At 33.7% G+C, this 20,153-nt stretch overlaps 1 protein-coding gene and 1 long non-coding RNA gene across 3 annotated transcripts in view; one reads left to right on the plus strand and one right to left on the minus strand.

The window, feature by feature from the left end:
• SPATA16 (spermatogenesis associated 16) overlaps window positions 1-20,153 on the plus strand; it is a 224,994-nt gene that overhangs the window by 92,814 nt on the left and 112,027 nt on the right. The gene's annotated exons all lie outside the window — the stretch shown is intronic.
• On the minus strand, window positions 8,289-18,287 carry LOC115292014. The gene is made up of 2 exons (XR_003908757.1): window positions 18,137-18,287; window positions 8,289-8,545 (listed from the first exon to the last, which is right to left on the minus strand). It is a non-coding gene; the product is annotated as an uncharacterized LOC115292014 (long non-coding RNA).

Raw genomic sequence — 20,153 nt, forward strand, 5'->3', positions numbered from 1 at the left:
ATCATCTTGCTTGGTGTCTAGTGTCTCATCCTAGTTTGCATTCTCTCTTCTAATAATTTAGCCTAGCCTTAACTCTCGAGTCCATGTCCATTTGGCTTTTCTTTCCTTTCATTTTACTCATTGATATAGAAATCATTCATAAATGTAGAAGCAGTATAATGTAATGGAGCAGTATTCTTATGTAACAATGCATCTGCTGTCAGGACCCCTCCAGAATATGAATCTACCATTTATTGCTGGTTTGTTCCCCTGCTTTTGACTTCCATGTGGTTCTTAGAAAACAGACCAGGGGTGCTAATGCACAATTCCCATGCTGAATACTGCCTTCAGGGAAATGTTGTTAATTTTGGTCCTTGAAACTGGTAAATAGGCTGCACAGGCACACCTCATGTTTGAGTTTATTCCTATGTTATTTTAAGATTATTCTTTTATATTGTTTTCCCATTTTCTAATACAACAGCTCTAAAATCCTTTCTGAAAGAATGAACGAGTCATTTAGCCTTTCTGCAACTTCTTCCTCTGTAAATTCTCACTGAGATATTAAAAGCAGTCATGTCCTTAAAATTTTGAAGTGTTCTAAAACATGTAATTGGTGTGGACTGGGGTAAGTATGAATAATAAAAACAGCAGAGTTATGTTTGTTTCTACTTCCTGGGAGGTCAATTGGTTTTTTTTTTATTTGAATCCAAGTTAGTTAACATATAGCATAGTATTGGTTTCAAGGGCAGAATTTAGGGATTCAGTACTTACATATAACATCCAATGCTCATCCCAAAAAGTGCCCCCCTAATGTGCATATACCCCTACCCACCTCCCCTCCAACAGCCCTGTGTGTTCTCTGTACTTAAGAGTCTCTTATAAAATAAAAAATGAAAAAACAAAAAGAATCTCTTATGCTTATATCCCTCTCTGTTTTTATCTTATTTTATTTTTCCTTCCCTTCTTTTATGTTCATATGCTTTTTTTAAATTCCATGTATAGGGGAAATCATATATTTGTCTTTCTCTGACTGACTTATTTCTCTTAGCATAATACACTCTAGTCCCATCCTTGTTGCTGCAAATGGCAAGCTTAAGATTTCATTTTGATCACTAAATAATATTCCATTGTGTTTATATACCACATCTTTATCCATTCATCAGTCAATGGACATTTGGACTCTTTCCATAATTGGGCTATTGTTGATAGCACTGCTATAAACATTGGGGTGCACATGCCCCTTTGAATCAGCATTTTAGTATCCTTTGGATAAATACCTAGTAGTGAAATTTCTATTTTTAATTTTTTGAGGAACCCCCCTACTGTTTTCCAGAGGGGCTGCACCACCAATAGTTGCATTCCCAGCAGTAGTACAAAAGTATTCTTTTTCCACATCCTCACCAACATCTATTGTTTCCTGAATTGTTAATTTTAGCCATTATGATGAGGGTGAAGTGGTACCTTATTGTGGTTTTGATTTGTATTTCCCTGATGATGAGTGATGTTGAGCATTTTTCCATGTTTCTGTTAGCTATCTGGATGTCCACTTTGGAAAATGTCTATTCATATCTTCTGCCCATTTTCAAACTGGATTATTTGGTTTTTAGGTGTTGAGTTTTATAAGATCATTATGTATTTCAATACTAATCCTTTATCTGAAATATCATTTGCAAATACCTTTTCCCATTCCACAGGTTGCCTTTTAGTTTTTGTTGATGTTTCCTTTGTTGTGCAGAAACTTTTTATCTTGATGAGGTCCTAGTAGTTCATGTTTGCTTTTGTTTTGCTTGCCTCTGGAGACATGTCTAGTAAGAAGTGGCTGCAGCCAAGGTCAAAAAGGTTGCTGCCTGTTTTCTTCTGTAGGATTTTGATGGTTTCCTGTTTCACATTTAGGTTTCTTATCCATTTTGAATTTACTTTTGTGTATGGTTTAAGAAAGTGGTCCAGTTTCATTCTTCTGCATGTTGCTGTCCAATTTTTCCAACACCATTTGCTGAAAAGACAGTCTTTTTTCCATTGGATATTCTTTTCTGTTTTGCTGAAAATTAGTTAGCCATACATTAAAGGGTCCATTTCTGGGAAGTAAAAGCACTCAAGAAAGTAGGGATAGAAGGAACATAACAACACCAAAATGGCTATATATGAAAGACCTACTGCTAATATCATCCTCCATGGGGAAACACTGGAAACTTTCCCCCTAAGTCAGGAACATGGCAGGATGTCCACTCTCATCACTGTTGTTCAACATAGCCTCAGCAATCAGACAACAGAAAGAAATAAAAGGCATACAAATTAGCAAGAAAGAAGTCAAACTTTTATTCTTCACAGATGACATGATTCTATATAGAAAACTTGAAAGACAAAAAACTGTTAGAACTGATACAAGAATTCAACAAATCATAGGATATAAATTCACTGTAAAGAAATCTGTTGCATTTCTATACACCACTAATGAAACAGCAGAAAGAAAAAGCAAGGAATCAATCCCATTTACAATTGCACCAAAAGCCCTAAGATACCTAGAAATAAGCCTAACCAAAGAGGTAAAAGATCTGTATGTTAAAAACTATAGAATGCTCATAAAACAAATTGAAAAAGTCACCAAGAAATGAAAAAACATCCCATGCTTCTGGATTGGAAGAACAAATATTGTTAATATGTCAATATGACCCAAAACAATCTACATATTCAATGCAATCCCTATCAAAATGACACCAGCATTCTTCACAGAGCTAGAACAAACAATTCTAAAATTTTTATGGAACCAGAAAAGACCCTGAATAGCCAAAGTGATGTTAAGAAAGAAAATCAAAACTGGAATTATCACAATTTCCCACTTCAAGCTTTTTACAAAGCTATAGTTATCAAGACAGTATGCTATTGTCACAAAAACAGAAAACAGACACATAAGTCAATGGAACAGGTCAACTGACTTTTTAAATAATTCTATATTTTCAAGGATTAATTCTGTTATTAGAAATAAAGTAGAAGACCTACAAGGTTTCTTGTAATGTGGTGAAAGAAGCTTCAGCAATCAAAGACTTGAATATGAATTCTTGCAACATCACTGTTAGCCTTGACTTTTACAAATCACTTAATTTCTCTTTGTCTTAGTTTCTCTGCATTTTCCAGCATTTCTGAACAAGCGGTAATGACTATATCTTCCTCAACACTTATGAAAGGGGTTAAATGATATTATAGGTGTATAAGTGTTTTGCAAATAGAAAATTTTTGTGCAAATCTTAGCCTTAAGGTCACCATTGTGTTTTATTTCAAACATCAGGTGAGTAGCCTGAAATTTTACAAGTATAAAATTCACACATTTCTTTTCATGAGCACCTTTACTTTGTTTAGCAGTGAGGGGTAGGTCTATGTAATGCTCATGAACAAAGGGAAAAGGTTTTGATGGTCCCCATTGGGACATACTTATTTTTAGTCTTCTGATTTGTTGCCTTCACACACAAAATATCTCCAGACAAGTAGTTAGAAATTGAAGCAATCCAGACCAAAACTAAAATTCAGGAAGTCTAAGAAAATACAAGGAACTGATGAATATTGGATGTCCAAAAATGTTAAAAATAATTAATTTTTTCAGAAAAATTGAGGACTACTTACGTTTCCTAATTTAACCAGCATTGTTTTAAGAAATTAAAGCTTATTCTCATGAATCTGCCTCACCCAAACTGAACTGTAAAATTGACATTTCTATCTTATTCTTGAAGCAACTTTCCTTTATGTTTTCCAATCTTTTTAGTCTTAACGATCTTGTCTGAGGTATTTGGCATGGAGAAGTCTCTATGTAGTCTGTTACATGTAGGGCCACAAGTAGCAGGAGACAAATTGGGGCAGACCAGTTTTTCTTGGAGCAAGTAAAAAACATGGCCCAGAGGCCAATCCCTGTTCATTTTATAGCTCTTGTTAGCCTGTGTTGGATAATTTAAGTTTTCTCTTTGCTTCTTTACCAGATAGGAATCTCTTGTTGAGTGTGCCTGACTTGCTCTGACTCTATTAGTCTACCTTAGAATAGCTGACTACCTTACAAATATAGGTCCCAGTCTACTATTCCTTTTACTTTTCACAATTCATGACTGTGTATTTCATGGATATGGATATTTTATATCATTGACAACATAGTATTAAACTCAACTAGCAGTTTGCAAATCCTGGGGTCATACTATTACTGCTGTATTTACCTAAACCCTCTGTCATTTCATCTTCTGTTGCTATGGCAAATATTCCTTATGTTTATCCTTTCTCAGCCTTGTGACCTTTCCTCATTTTTCACAGACGTCTGAAGAGCAGCCATATGTTAAGTTATAACACCTTAAGTTTGAGAAGAAATGTCTCCTTGATGGCACTGCCTATAACTTTGCTCACAGGTTATAGCTCTTACATACAATTCTTAAGACTATTCTTCACTGGAAGAAATGCAGACCATGTGCTTTTCCTATGCTATCTGACAGAAAATAATTTTCTAATTGGATATAAATGTTCTTATGGTGTGATTTTTAAGCTTTTGTTAGCTAATATGACTTTTACACAAAAGACAGTAATATTCACAATAGTATCTGCTATTTTTGTGGTGTTTCATAAGTGATTAGCGGTTGAAAGAAATCTAATATATAACCTCACTACTAATTAATTTCAATCTTTTTGGTTTTTTACACTTTAAGTTTCTATAAGGTTTTCGTGTGGAAATTGTTCAACAGATACAGTTGCTGAGAAACTGGTTTTTGTTTTTCATGGAAAGAAAATAAGATGAGAATAACATTAAGAGGTCACATGTATGTATTGCCCCCAAAGAGGCAGAGATATTTTGGTTTTAGAAGAGAAGGCAAAAGGATGGTGTTATATAATACAAATTATTAAACAAGTATATCCCACATACCTTATCATCTTCCTTCTTACAGGTAGAGCCTTCATATAAATTTTGACTATTTACTTGTACATTAGTCCTCAAACCAGTCTTATGGACCATTCTATTTTTTTTAATTTTTTTATGTTCTTTATTTATTTTTGAGAGACAGTGGGAATAGGGGAGGGACAGAGAGAGAGGGAGACACAGAATCCGAAGCAGGCTGCAGGCTCTGAGCTAGCTGTGAGCACAGAGCCTGACGCAGGGCTCAAACCCACGAACCATCAGATCATGACCTGAGCAAAGCCAGACGCTTAACCGACTAAGCCACCCAGGCACCCCTGGACCATTCTATTTTTAAACATTATTGAGTATCCCAAAGAGCTTTAGATTTATATAGGTAATATCTATAAATATTTACCATATTAGAAATTAAAATGTGGAATTTAAAAATATTTATTTATTTGAAAATAATAAACCCATTACATGTGAACATAAAATACATATTTTATTAGAAATAGCTATGTATTCAGAGCACCTGAGTGGCTCAGTCGGTTGAGCATCTGACTTGATTTTGGCTCAGGTCATGATGTCCCCGTTCATGAGATCAAGCCCTGCCTTGGGCTCTGCATTCTCAGTGCTTGGGAATCTCTCTACCTCTCTCTCTGCCCCTCCCCCACTTGTACTCTTTGTCTCTCTCAAAGTAAAAAGATATTTTAAAATAAATAAATAAATAAATATAAAAATAGCTCTATTCGCCAAAGTGCATAAAGGAATAGCCTTGTTTTACATGTTGTAAATCTCTTTTAATGTATAGCGTCATAAAAGGAAACTGAGTTCTCATACATGATTCTGGATTCACTCTCTTGCCATATGTTTGCACTATATGAAGAAAATCCAATCTGACACAGATGTGTAATTAGAAAAGGAAAGAGAACATTAGTATACTTTTCAGATAATCCTAAATATCTTTCTTTGATACTATACCAAGACTTGACAAGTGAGAGCTCCTTTAAGATTAATTACAGTGTGGATTCTGAAACCATTATCAATCAACTTGCACTCCTACATTAGAAACCATTGGTCTTTTTTATACTTTGAATGGATTTTTATGACTTAGTAACATTATACACTGATTATTTGGAAAATGCATTATTTGCAGATTTCTTTTATGCAAATTTATATTATGCAATAGTAATTTTTTAAATCATACATGTTAATATTACCAATCTCGTCAGAACGTCTTTAAGCATTGGGTGACTGTCAAGCTCACAGTGACAGATATGTTTTCCAAAATTATAATTTTTTTGAAAGTTCAAACTTTTATCGCTGGTAATAAATAGTGTCAGTTGTGTTCCTTTAAGTGACAGGCATACTTATTTCACTTTCAAAAAATATCTGCCATGTTCGAAGTCTGATAATCAGTTTGTTAGATGTTGTTTTACATAAAACACGGTGTTCCATGGTAACAGCAGCTGAGCCAGCTTACAAATGCGTAAACGGCATGAGTATTTTTCCTCAAAACAGAATACTTTGTTATTCAAGAGAGGAGTGCTTAATGCATATATATGCCCCATCTCATCATGCCAAATATTAAAAATACATGTACTCAAGGGTTGAGACTTATCATTTTTGGGGGGAAAAGGAGCATGCAATGGTGAAGAATATACTTAATGACTACTAGAACAGTTTGGTATCAAAGATTTGTTTCCTGCAGTTTTACCCACTACGGCTTTTGCAACATTAGTACAAATGACAACATAGTGATAAAGTAAAATAATATCTAAATATTACTATAAAAATCATAATAATAATATTGTGAAGGCCCTGAAGGTGTCTCAGAACCTTTAGGTATCTTCAGGCCACACTTTGAGAATCACTGTATTAGCTCATATCGTCATTAGTATCTTCCTAGCTTTTGTATCTCTTATCTTTCTTCAGAATAGTTTCAGTGATTGTCTTCTTAAAACATGTTTCCATCATGTGCTTGTTTAGTAGTCCCTGAAGCATTGTTAATTTCTTCCATAAAATTAAAAATCATTTAACTAATGAACAGGCTCCTTCCTTTCCCTTGGTCAATTTATTACTTTAGTCAAAGAAAGCTACATGGCAGTTTTTAATATGGTTTACAATTCTCTATCACCAAGTCTTTGGGGGGGCCACTCTTCCAACTTGGATGTTCTACCTTTCTTGCCTAAAGAAGAATATTTCCGTTCAAAACTCCCTTTCTCCTGACTTCTTTCCAAGTTTTCCATTTTCCTGTCATTACAGACCTTTTGCCCAAGCCTTTTGCCTTTCCATCTTTTTTGTATGCATCTGTATTAAACTGTTTCAAGTTTCAGTTCATTTATTGTTGGTTATATATGTATCTATGTGATATTTCACAATTAGGCTAATACTTCCATCTGGGGGCTAGTCACTTAGTATTTAACATAACTTTTTAAACAAAAGAAGCATGGTACATTCTATTGTCATTATATTCACAGAAAAGATAGGACTTTTAAAAATATTTGGAAAATGAATTCTTTCCAAAGTAATGTGCTATGACACTTTTTTTGGTACAAGTCACAACAGGTTTCCTCTCTATACTTTGAGCGAAAGAGAATGAATGGGGTGTCAAAACAAGAGATTTGTCAATAAAGAAAGAACTAACAAGCATATTAGAAAATCCCTTTGTATTTCAAAGAGAAAGCATTAACATTCTTATTTATAGTATTAGTAATTAGTAGATTTCCCTAACTGGAGTCACTTTCAGTAATGGTAATTTGGTCTCTAACTAAACATTAAATCCAACATTGAGAGCTTTTCCCATAATCAAAGTCCATATTCAATTCAAATTTTGTCTTTAATCTAGGGGTTTAGTCGAGATAGATACTCTATACATAAATGCAGTGCCCATTGTAATACAATACCGCTAATTCTCTTAATTCAACAAATGGAAATTACAGACAACTATCAGAAGTCTAATTGCTTCATAAAGTCTAAGTGTTACATTAATATTTCTCCTTTGATGTGGGGGCTACAGTGGACTTTATAGTAGGTAAAATTTTGTTACCTGGATGTCATTGTTTAGTCACCAGACCAAAAAATCATGATGTTAATATGAGCAATATTAAAAATTGATAAAATACAAATGGCTTTGACTTTGCTATCAAAAAGTTCCTCTAATTCTCAGATTCTAAAAGAAATAAGGATCCCATTTCATTATCCAGTGAAACTATATAATAGAAGCCACTATTTATTTCAGTTCATTTTAAAGATTCTTATAATTGCCAGTTAAAGGCAGCATAAAAAAAAAATAGAATGAAGGCAGACATTTATTTCCATACAATAAGGCTACTCAAAATCTTAGTTTAAGTATGTATTTACCCTTCTGGCTCTTTTCTTTAGAACCTGTGCAGAACATGGTTTACACTCAATAATTGTTGCTGAATGAATCATAAGGAATTTCTGGTAGGTTAGAACAGAGGAGGATTTATTAATTGTACTTTTCAAAATAATCATTCTAAAATGCATCCCACCCAACCAACACAAAGAATAGAAAAATATATGTGACATTTGTCACACTGTTCTTGAACCACCACCTTCTCCACATTCCTCCCCTTCAGGGTTACACAGACAGATGACTAGAGCCGTACATCTACATCTTTGTCTCTGAATCTTGATAGCTTTTCTACAACAGAGTTGATAGCCAGTATTTGGTTCACAGACCTTAAAGAAAAGATAATAGGGCCAACGCTGCATTATTTTTTAAGAGAAAATGTCAAGAACAAAAAATGAAAATGTCAAAAGATAGGTTGATACACTGTATTCCTCAAAGACGGTTTTGTTGGGAGAGCTGACCAAGTGATTTACTAACAGCTTTTACTGGACAGTCTTTGGATTACAATGTAGATGAAAAACAAATGGGAATCCATTTCATGTTTACTCTATCCAAGCATTTGACAGATAGAGAAAAAAATAGGAAGACACAATTAGAGTCTACAAAAATGTGCAGTTTTTTTCAGGTTTCAAAATTATGAACAATAATTTTGGACTAGAAATTTTTTGCAAGGGACCTACTTATCTATCTTTATCTTTATATCCTTTAACTACATAAACTGACTTTCATTACTGGTCACATCTGCATACAGATAGATGTTATGAAATTGTGTGAATCTGATGTTCAACTGGGATATGGGTACAAGTCAGTAGAGGGGGGCCCTTGGTATGTTCAGATCATAATAGATGAAGATCCCATTGGTGAATCTTAAGATAAGATTAGGCTCTGTGGTGGCTCCTGAGGAAAAGTTTGTTCAGTCATTTAGGAACATTGCTTTATTCCATAAACATTCATTGAGTGTCCATCATGTGTCAGGAATTTTCTAGGTATGGATATATAAAGATAATATTGGTGAGCACTACTTCCCACTATGGAGAAGTCTCCAGTGGACACAGAGTGATTAACTGAGTAAAAACATAAAAGAAATATAGAGAAAAAAATGTTCTTCATTCCTTAAAGACATAGTACTGCCCACTTCTAAAGATTTACTAGGATGTCATACTTATTTTTGATAATTATTAGATGCCTATTAACCAATGATATTCATGCTGATGAAGAATATGGAAGTCTAAAAGCTTTAGAAGGCCTCCTTTTAAAGGTTCTTATTTCTTGGTATCAATGAGCATTAAATTTATTATTTACATCCCTTAATCTTCATTCTATTTTTCTAAACAAGGAACTCTCACAATGAAGTTCTAAAGTAAAATACACTTACACATAAATCCTAATCATTCTTTAATGTATGTTTATTATTAACTCTGTAAAGAAGACAGACAATATCATCTCTCCCTTCTGACTATATATTTTTCAATACTGTGAAAATACAGCAAACTTTGAAAGTATTTATCAGTTTGACTTTTGGTTATGTTGAGAAATAAAGTGTTGCTTACTTGAGTAATTTAATATTTTCCACATATAATTAATGGTAATTTGTATGGCAAAGCATCAGCAATGATGTTTGAGTTAGTCCCCTGTTTGCCTTCTCTAAATGTGTTTTCTGTTGTGCATGCACATGCTGGGATTTCAGGAAATATTAAAGAATGATTTCTCATTGTTTTCCTAAAGAGTTAGGTTTTACTTTCATGCTTTTGTAAAAACATACTTTGCTACTGTTTGGGCAGAGCTATATGCTTTGTTTGACAATAATCTATTATAATTTTCTCATTTCAAAAACCAATGCTTTACAGGGCATCTGGGTGGTTCAGTCAGTTGAGTGTCCAACTTTGACTCAGGTCATGGTCTCAGTTTGTGGGTTTGGTTCTGCACTGGGCTCTGTGCTGACAGCATGGAGCCTGGAGCCTGCTTCAGATTCTTTGTCTCCCTCTCTTTCTGTCTCCCTGCTCTCTCTCTCCCCCCACCCCTCAGAAAGAAACAAAAATATTAAAAAATTAAAATGTGTTCCCCTCTCTCTCTCTGACCCTCCCCCATCTCAAAAATAAACATCAAACATTTTTTTTAAACCCAATGCCTTTAATTCTGATTTCATGCTCTAATCTTTTATAAAATAGTTCATTTCTCCTATGTAAGTTAAATTGGGTCATTCCATTGTCCTATTTTGTTTGTCAGTATGAAATATTTAAAATGAGTACGTAGACTTCTCAATTCTTCTCAAAAAATTAACAACTGTTATATTTTATTTTAGCTTTTAATTCTAATCAATCTTTAGTAGTGAACCAAGTGACCAAGTAAAACAGAATCACTAAGATTTCACTGAATCCTTATATAGCGACAGCACTATTGCATATGTTCTCTTTACATTTCTGTTTTTTCCATTTACTCTGGAATTTAGGTTACTAGATTGGGATTTGGTATTAAAACAATAGCCATGTTGAAAGAAGTTCTAAAAAGTGGTCATATAGATCCTTTACTGATTTATCTATAAACTTGTTGCTGAGGACACAGACTGTTACATTAACAGGGCACCTTTGAATAAAGTGATCTTTACAAGCCAGTTACACAAATCAAATATTTCTTCTTAGACTATAATAAGATGTTCCTCTTTCCATTATACCAGCAAACCTAGAAGAAAACATGTAGTACATCACAACCAAACACATAGGCTCTTATGACTTATATTTCGTGTACTAACCTCATCCAGACTTCATCTTAACATCCTTACTTCTAACATTGTTTTCCCCATTCAGTTACTCAGTTTTGCTTTTATTTGTAATTGTGATAAAGCATATATAACATAAAATTACCATCTTACTCATTTTTTAAGTGTATAATGCAGGGGCATCTGGGTGGCTCAGTCGGTTAAGCATCTGACTTCGGCTCAGGTCATGATCTCACAGTTCGTGGGTTCAAGCCCCGCATCGGGCTCTGTGCTGACAGCTCAGAGCCTGGAGCCTGCTTCTGATTCTGTGTCTCCCTGTCTTTCTGTCCCTCCCCTGCTCAATCTGTCTCTCTCTCTCAAGAATAAATTAAAACATTAAAAATTTAAAAAAAAAATAAGTGTATAGTTCAGTAGTGTTAAGTACACTCACATGACTCTACCATCTATCTCCACAACGGTTTTCATCTGGCAAAACTAAAATTCTATTCTCTTAAACAACAATTTTGCATTTCCCTCTCACCTCAGCCCCTGACAGCCACCACTCTACTTTCTCTTTCCATGAATATATCTACTGTAGGTACCTCAAATAAGTATTTTCCTTTTGTGATTGACTTATTTAACTTAGCATAATATCCTAAAGGTTCATCCACAAGGTAGCATGTGTAAGTAGGGGAATTCTTACACATTCCATTTTATGTATATATACCACATCATATATATCCACTCATCTGTCAGACACGGGTTGCCTTCCTTTTGGCTATTGTAAATAATATTGCTATGCATGTGAGGGTACATCTTCAAAACACTACTTTCAGTTCTTTTGGGTATTTACACAGAAGTGGAATTGCTGTAATATCTTGAGGAACTACCATACTGTTTTCTATGGCAGTTGCACTATTTTATATTCCCACAAACCATACATAAGGGTTCTGATCTGTCCATGTCCCTGTCAGCATTTACTATTTTCCAGTTTTCTGATGGTAGTCATTCTAATGAGTGTGAGGTGGTATCTCACTGTGTTTTTGATTTGTCTTTCCTTAATGATTAGTGATGTTGAGCATCTTTTCATATGCTTTTTGGCAATGTGTATATCTTCTTTGGGGAAATGTTTATTCAAGTATTTTGCCCATTTTTAATTTGGATTGTTTGGTTTTTCATTGTTGAGCTATAGGAGTTCCTTATATAGTCTGGAAATTCACCTCTTAAGATAAATAATTTGCAAATATTTTCTCTCATTCCATGTGTTGCCTTTTCACTCTATTGATTGTGTCCTTTGATACACAGAAGTTTTTAATTTTGATATAGTCCAACTTATCTATTTTTCCTTTTGTTTCCTGAGAGTTATTTTTACTTTGATTAAACCTCATAAGTATTCTGTAAGCTGCCTTACACTCTCCCTAGCAGAGAATATAGATGTAGTCACTCACTCTTCAGTATTAGCTATCTTGTCATTTTCCTATGCTATTTTAACTATTTGTACCTTGTTATGAACCTTTTTTAATTTGTAATGGCATGAATATAAACAAATAGTGCCTGCATATTTTGACAGAAGTTATTTATGTCTGACGGCAATTTTTCATGGGCTGCCTGTATTTTTAACTGACTGGCCCTTGCTCCTATCTTTCAAAGATGATTGTGTGGTAAACAGCCTTGGAAGAAAAGGTAACTCTGCTCACAGCCTTAGACAATGGAGATAGTGTCTTCCTCCAGAAGAACAGGCATCTTACAGCACATTTTTATAAAAAGATTTACATTCCCTAAACTCAGAATTCCTCTTTTGTAATGCAATCTACTGAATGTGAAAGTGTCACCTGGTGCTCATTTCATTACCATCTCGGAATTGTGGCTCAAGGAGTCCATACAACAAAAGACATAAACACCAAATACTAGCTACTGCTATTGCTGTAAGAAACTATCTTTTGTCTCTGGCCTTGGAAGTTCATGTCTTCTCTGAGCATTGATAAAACTGTCAGGCTAACTTGTAAGCTTGCAAGTAGAGAAAAACTCAAACCCTTCATGGTGCTTGGCAAGATATTATAAGGATTTTTGTGAATATACTTGGAAGTCATATAGCCTACTCTCCTACTCAGTCAAGACTTTCTTCTACACATCTTGACAGATGGCATTCTAAATATCACTTAAATGATTCCAGTAAGAGGAAACTCTTCTCAAAACCTATTGCATCATTGGTCCCTCCTTATGTGAACTAAACTATTTATAACTTCATAATACTGGGTTTTGCCTGGCCTCATCTGGTATTGCATAAAATAATTATTCTATTTTCTACATGACAGTTCTTTGTATTTGAAACTACTTACTTAGTCTCCACTAATCTTACTTAACTCTCTAGACTTACCATTTTTGTTCCATATCATCACACACTATGTTCTCCAGACCCACTAGACACTCTAGACACCCTGCAGTATGCTGATAACTCTTACACATGCTCAGAACTATAGAAGAATTCAATAGAGTATATGGCTATGGCACAATTTAGTGAAAATATCATTTATTATTCGGACAGAATGCATTTGATTGATTTAACAAGTTTTATGTACAGTTTTTGTAGTTCTGTCATAGTGCCACATTTAGCTTATGATTAGTTAAAATATTCGGACTTTTTCCACATGGTCAAACCAGGATTGCATTTGGAAACTTATTTTTTAAATCTATAACGTAAGATTTTTATTTTTAACCAGTCCAGATCATTTTGAATTTTGCTTCTGTCATTAGTGACATTAGCTCCTTGTTAGATAAAATTTATGCCATTTGAAAATTTTATAGACATCCTTTCAATCACTTAATCTTAGTCACTAATGGAAATATTGTCCACAAAAAAGACTAAGGACAAGCCATTAAATTCCTTCTTTCACAATAACACAGACCATACTTCAATATTAGTGATCAGATGTCTGGCCAGTTATAGTCTACTGAATGATGCCATTATCTAGCATAAATGTCACCATCTTATCCACAAAAATATCATGCTTTGGCAAAATTAAAATAATTCACATTTTTTGAATTCTCTAGATCTACCAACTACTTCAAAACAACAATATTTCAGCACCTTACTATTAAAATAGTAAGAGGAGTGTCATTCAGAAGGATGAATCAATGCTAATTTATCTTGCTACTGACCAAGCAAGGTAAAGAGAACTAGATTTAAGCATCTTTGCCTAAATAAGAAGTTGCTTTTCTGATCCCTAATCTCATATAAAGCCAAAGCTGTAAGACCCTGAAGGAGTGATAGCTAACCTCATTCACAAATTCCGGCAAAAATCCATGTCTTCTGGTGGAGAAATAGAAGCAAAACACATCTGTCTCAGGAAATAGATAGGAAACTCTCATGCCTCCATTGTGACTTTTTGGTGCAGTTGGAAATATGCCATGTTTTAATAGTGGTGATGGTTATAAACTTGCCAAAATACATAAAACTGTACACTTTAAAAAGGTGAATACTGCTGTATATAAGTTATTCTTCATAAAACTGATTTAAATAAGGATATTAAAGTAAGTTAACTTTCTAAAAATGGGAGAATAAAGAGGAGAATAATGAACATGAAATCAATATTGCTTTTAAAAACAAACTGAATTTTGAAATGTTAATCATTACCATTAAAATATAGGTCTAAAAAGGTGTCCCAAAGAAAATGAATGAAACAGAAGTACCTATTTAGTAGTTTTATTTAGATCATTAAAAATCTTATAAGTTCTCTTATAGCGGTTTCTAACAATATGTTACAAATGAAGAATGTATTATTTCTTCCACATGCCATTAAAATGTTTGCTAACTTCATCATCTATTACTGTTAATGTATATGAAAAGCAGAAATGTACAACATAATCTCTGTTTACATTGTAATAAAATGAGAAATTAACAGTAAGATCTACAAGAAAAACTACCCTAGGGCAATTAAACAATGTTATCTTCAGTAATCTTTCAATCAAAGAGGAATACAAGTCTATAATTAGAGACTAAGCAAAAAAAAAAATACATATATATATAATAAAATATACTCTATCATTCTTAAGGATATAGCCAAAGCTAAAATCAGTTTAAAAACATCATAGCTATAGATTCTTCCTTTATTTAGAAAGAAAACGTAAATAGATTGAATATTAAGTGTAGTCAAGAAATAGTAAAATAAAATCTAGAGATGACAAAAAATGAATTAATAAATATAAAACTAGAAATGAATGAACTGAAAGACAGGAAGAACAGTAGAATGAATGACTAAATCTAAGATTAGTTTGTTGAAAAGACTAAAAAAATGCAAAACTTCTGGCAACTCAATACTAGCATAATATTTCGTAAAAATCACAGAATAATAATAATAATAATAACAATATCACCTTATTTTTGTGTTTGTTCACTTTTGTCCTGGATATAGTTCTGTTCTATTATTCATTTTCTTAATTCTTTAATATTCTGTTTATTAATTTCAATGTTCTTTTGAATCAGTAATTTATACAAAGCATCCCTACAAAAAGTCAAAAGGCAAAATTCACAAGATCATGTTGATAAAATCAAAGGATATTTTAAAAATATCTTGTTTGATAATAACTCTTGGAAAAAAAATGGTTTTTTCCCTCATGCCAGTCCATAATTATAACTATTAGTGAAATATTAAAGCATCTCTAGATAATCTCATGCATTTAAATTTCTTTAAAAAATATTGTAGCCTATGTAGTAAGAGAAGAAAAAAGTGTAAATATTGAAATGTAGCACATAACATCATTATTTGCAGATGATGTGAATAAAACTAAATTATTGCAATATTAGGTCAAAATGATACAAAAAATAATTATTTTTAAATAAATATTTATAGGGAGCCTGGGTGCTTCTTTTGATTAAGTGTCCAACTCTTGATTTCAGCTCAGATCATGATCCCAGGGTTGTGGGATCAAGCCCCACATCAGGCTCCTCACTGAGCATGGAACTTGCTTAAGATTCTTTCTCTCTCCCCACCTCTAACCTGCTTCTCCACTCCTGCTCTATCTATCTAAAATTTAAAAATAGATAAAAATCAAATAAATAAATAGAAAATATTTTTTAAAAATACATATGTAAATGCTAACAACAAGAAATTAGGAAATAATGGAAAAAATTCCTTTCTTACTATGCATATATGTAAATATGCTTCTCAAATTTTAAGATGCATACAAATCACCTGAGTGACTTGTTAAAATGCAGATTCAGCATGTTTGAGGTGGGGATCAAGATTTTACAATTCTAATGGGCTTTCAGGTGCAGCTGATCATGCTTTGAGTAATAAGGTATGCAAATATGTATACATGTATATACATAATACCTTATATATATACACACATATATTTTCATATATAATTTTAAAGCTTAAGAATTAATAAGAAATTAGTAAAACTTTCATTTTTAAAAAAGTAAAAAAAGGTTAAAATATTACTAGAGGAAATTAAAAAGAAATACTTAGATGAAGAAAAGAAATGTCACATCACAGGATGGGAAGACAACACTATAAAAATGTCTCTTCTAACTAAAATTAATATAACCCTTTTATTTTAACACAATGAAAACCACCAAATGTGGTTTTTTGTAACTTTAAAAGATGAAGATTATAAAATTCATCAGGAAGAATAAACATGCCAGATAACAATTTTTTTTCACAAAAAAAGGACATCAGGTAGTTCTTTCCTTCCAGAAATTAAGGTGTATTTTAAAGTGACGGTATTAGTTTTTTTAATTTATTTATTTATTTTGAGAGAGAGCGTGAGAGCGAGCAAGCACAAGCAGAGGAGGGGCAGAGAGAAGGAGATAGAATCCCAAGCAGACTCCACACCATCAGCAGCGTGGCAGAGACTAATGTGGGTCTCAAACTCACAAACTATGAGCATGACCTAAGCTAAGATGAAGAGGCCGACATTTAACTGACTGAGCCACTCAGTCACCCCTAAAGTGACAGTAATTAAAACAATTTGTCTATATAGAAACAGAGAGATAAAAAGTGTAAGCTACAAGGTCCAGCCATGGATCCAACTTAGTGCATGTAAACTTAGTATATAATAGAGGCGGCATATCGATCACTGAGAGAAAGATAAATTATTTAACAAGTGAATTGAGACACTTTGAATAATCACCAGAAGAAACTAACATTCTGGATTTACAACAACATTATGACCTTAAGATTTAATAAAAACAAGTGCACATGCATGCATGTACACAAATCAAATTATGTGAACTTTAATATAAAAGATTAATTCCAAAGCACTCACAAATGCAAATCATAAAAACCATAAGATATGTCACAGTCAACAAACTGATACAGAAAATATGCTTTTATCTATTCTAGTACTTATTATTTTACTTGATCTCATTCTGTTAGAACAGTGCTAGTCAATCGAATGAGCAATCATGGCCTGTTACTAACACTGTCTCTCTTCTGACAAAAATCCAAAGAGTTCTGTAATTTAGCTATTCTCTTTAATATGATCTTGTTTTTTACCAAAAACCTTGTCAACATACCTAAATCAGAATTATATCTTAGGTATTAAAATCAGACCATCAGCACAGAGTTCTTCTCTGATTGTAATTGTAGGGTTGTTGGGCTTTTTGTTTGTTTGCTTTTTCACTTTAACCCTAGTCAGATTGTCCATTTTGGTCCTAGACTGCCTCCTATAGCTTCCCAAAGGGCATCAAATGATGAATGATTAAGAAGTTTTAAAGGCTAAATCAACATTTCTTTTACAAGTTACACACACATAAAATACATCTTTTAAAAGGTATGTCATTTTAGAAAGCATCAAATAAATTACTAAAAGTGTAAAAACTGGCTTCACAATCACTGCTAATATTTCCTCACCAAAGACTCTAATAAGGCTTATTATAAGCACACAGTGAATGCTGCAATAATTATGAGAGCCAAAAATTATAAATTGCCAAGTATAATATCTCAAATTTCTAAACATTCTTTTATAATTATACCTCCACCTCTCAAGGTAGACTGAGTCCAGATTTTCTTGGGGTCCATCTGGTAAAGTGTGATTCACATAGTACAGTGTAGGGTGATATTGTTAAAAGAAACTATTCCAGTCTCCCAATAGTGACTTCTAAGCACATGTTCTCTACTTGTATTTCTTCAACACCAGAAAGAGGACTTGTAATTATAAACAATTTTTTTAACCTATCACTTTTCTAAAGTCACTTTCAAACAATTCCTATGTTGTTTACCTCATCAGACCTCACTACCCATGAAAATCTTCTCGTCCACTTACATCCCAAACTATTTTGATGACTCTTCTTCTCCTTCCTCCCTCTTGTACTAAACCTTTCCCTCATTACTTCTCTTGCCCACCACACTCAGTTCTGCATTTTTTTTCAAAAGAATTTATCTGACAAAGCAAGATTCTTAGAGAATAGCTCAGCAATGCTAGAATACTACCTCAAGGGCAATGGAATGTCAGAGGCTACAAACATTCATTCAGTAAGGATTTTGTCCCATCACATTTGTAGGCACTTAGTAAAAATCCACAAGTGAATGAATGATTATAGAGAGGGAAGAATTTGCTATAATGTGGAAGGAAAAAATTCTAGTTTGTCAGACGACCTAGGCCCTTGACAGAGCTCTGATATTATTCCCTCTGATCTACTTTTATAAAATTACTTTTACAAGGATAAAATACTTTAACATACCTTGTAAACATACTCTTTTTCTGAATTAACATAAAATATTAGTATTCAGTACTGATATGGAATGAATTCATATAATAATTTATAAATTTTCAGCATTTCAATCAGAAATCACCAAAGGAAATGATCTGTGTTCTAGGGGTTTAGTGCATTCATTTGTACAAATTTAATCATAGGATAAAGTAAAACTTCACTAATTTTGGCCCCTTTAATTCAGAAATCATCATCGGAAAAGCCATCTGTATAATATGAAGTACTGTGGCTAGAGACAGGAAATACAATAAACTTGAAACCTTTCTTTGACTAATTTATTGTGTATGATTTTAGAAAGGTCCCATAACCTCACTGGTTTCTGTTAACTTGTGTTTAAAGTGATCTAAATTATCCAATCATCATATAATTCTGTGATTCTACATGGGCCAGATAGATGTTTCTTTTCTATTTTATTCTGTCTATAAGCAATGGATCTGGGAATGGAATTATTTTTGTCGGCATGTTTTTAAATCTGGACATGACTAGGCTCCAAGGATCACATGAATTTGCTAAATTTGGGCACTTATGTTTGCCTGCATTTTTCTGGGCAGAGATATACAGCTTACATCTGATTCTCAAAAAGCTCTATGAACTAACTTCTCAAAAAAGATTAAAAATCAGTTGCTTCAATAATGAATTAATTCCAAGTGATTCACACTGACTTGTAAAAACAGGCTCACAAGAAGTTTAATAATACTGTGTTGGTTCTGTAACATTCTGTATCCCACATCAGTAACACAACACATTCTCTTAGTATAAGCTACATTTCAAATTTTCATTAATAGCTCTGTCCCTGCCTGGTGATGGGCTATGGACTACATTTGTCTAGTTCATCTCATTATATCAAATACCTTGCATAGTGCTTAGCTCTCAGTGAATCAAAGAAGGGAAATGTCTACCAGTTTGTCTCTAGGGGAGAAGACAGCTGGAGAATGATCATCTTCATCTGGGCATGGATTGAGATTCCAGAACTCAGATGATGAAAAATCAGCAAGTAAAGATAGATAATCTTATCCTCAAGCCAAGTCTCGTAATTTCAATAAAGAAGACATGGAAACTCAAGATGAGTAAGGTCTAACCAAAAGTGACCAAGTCAAGACCAATGCTACATGATTCCTTTCATGCCACTACATTGTCCAGCTGAAGGAAGACACAGAACCTAATTATTTGTGGAGTACAAATAAACATGTCACCCAAATTCCAGTCTCTTTCTTTTAAGGCTCCTCCAGGCGGAGGGAATAGTAGTGCAGAGGCCCTAAGGGGCCAAAGAAGGGGTGAGGAGTGAGGTCAGAGGGGCCAGATCAGGCATGAGTCTAAGGCAGCTGGGAAAGCAGCAGGGGGGTTGGCACCTAGCAACGTGACCTGATTTGCCTTTTAAGAGGCTCACTCTAGCCCACGTGTGGAGAAGGGATGGGGGAGGTGCTTAGGTCCAGATTCAGTACTTTACTCCCCACCCATCCATCCGCCCTCTCTCCCTCTCCAGGTAGATTTCAGGACGTGCAGTGGGGATGGATCCAAGGAGCAT

The sequence above is a fragment of the Suricata suricatta genome, chromosome 5 (assembly GCF_006229205.1).
Source record: "Suricata suricatta isolate VVHF042 chromosome 5, meerkat_22Aug2017_6uvM2_HiC, whole genome shotgun sequence".
Taxonomy (NCBI): domain Eukaryota; kingdom Metazoa; phylum Chordata; class Mammalia; order Carnivora; family Herpestidae; genus Suricata; species Suricata suricatta.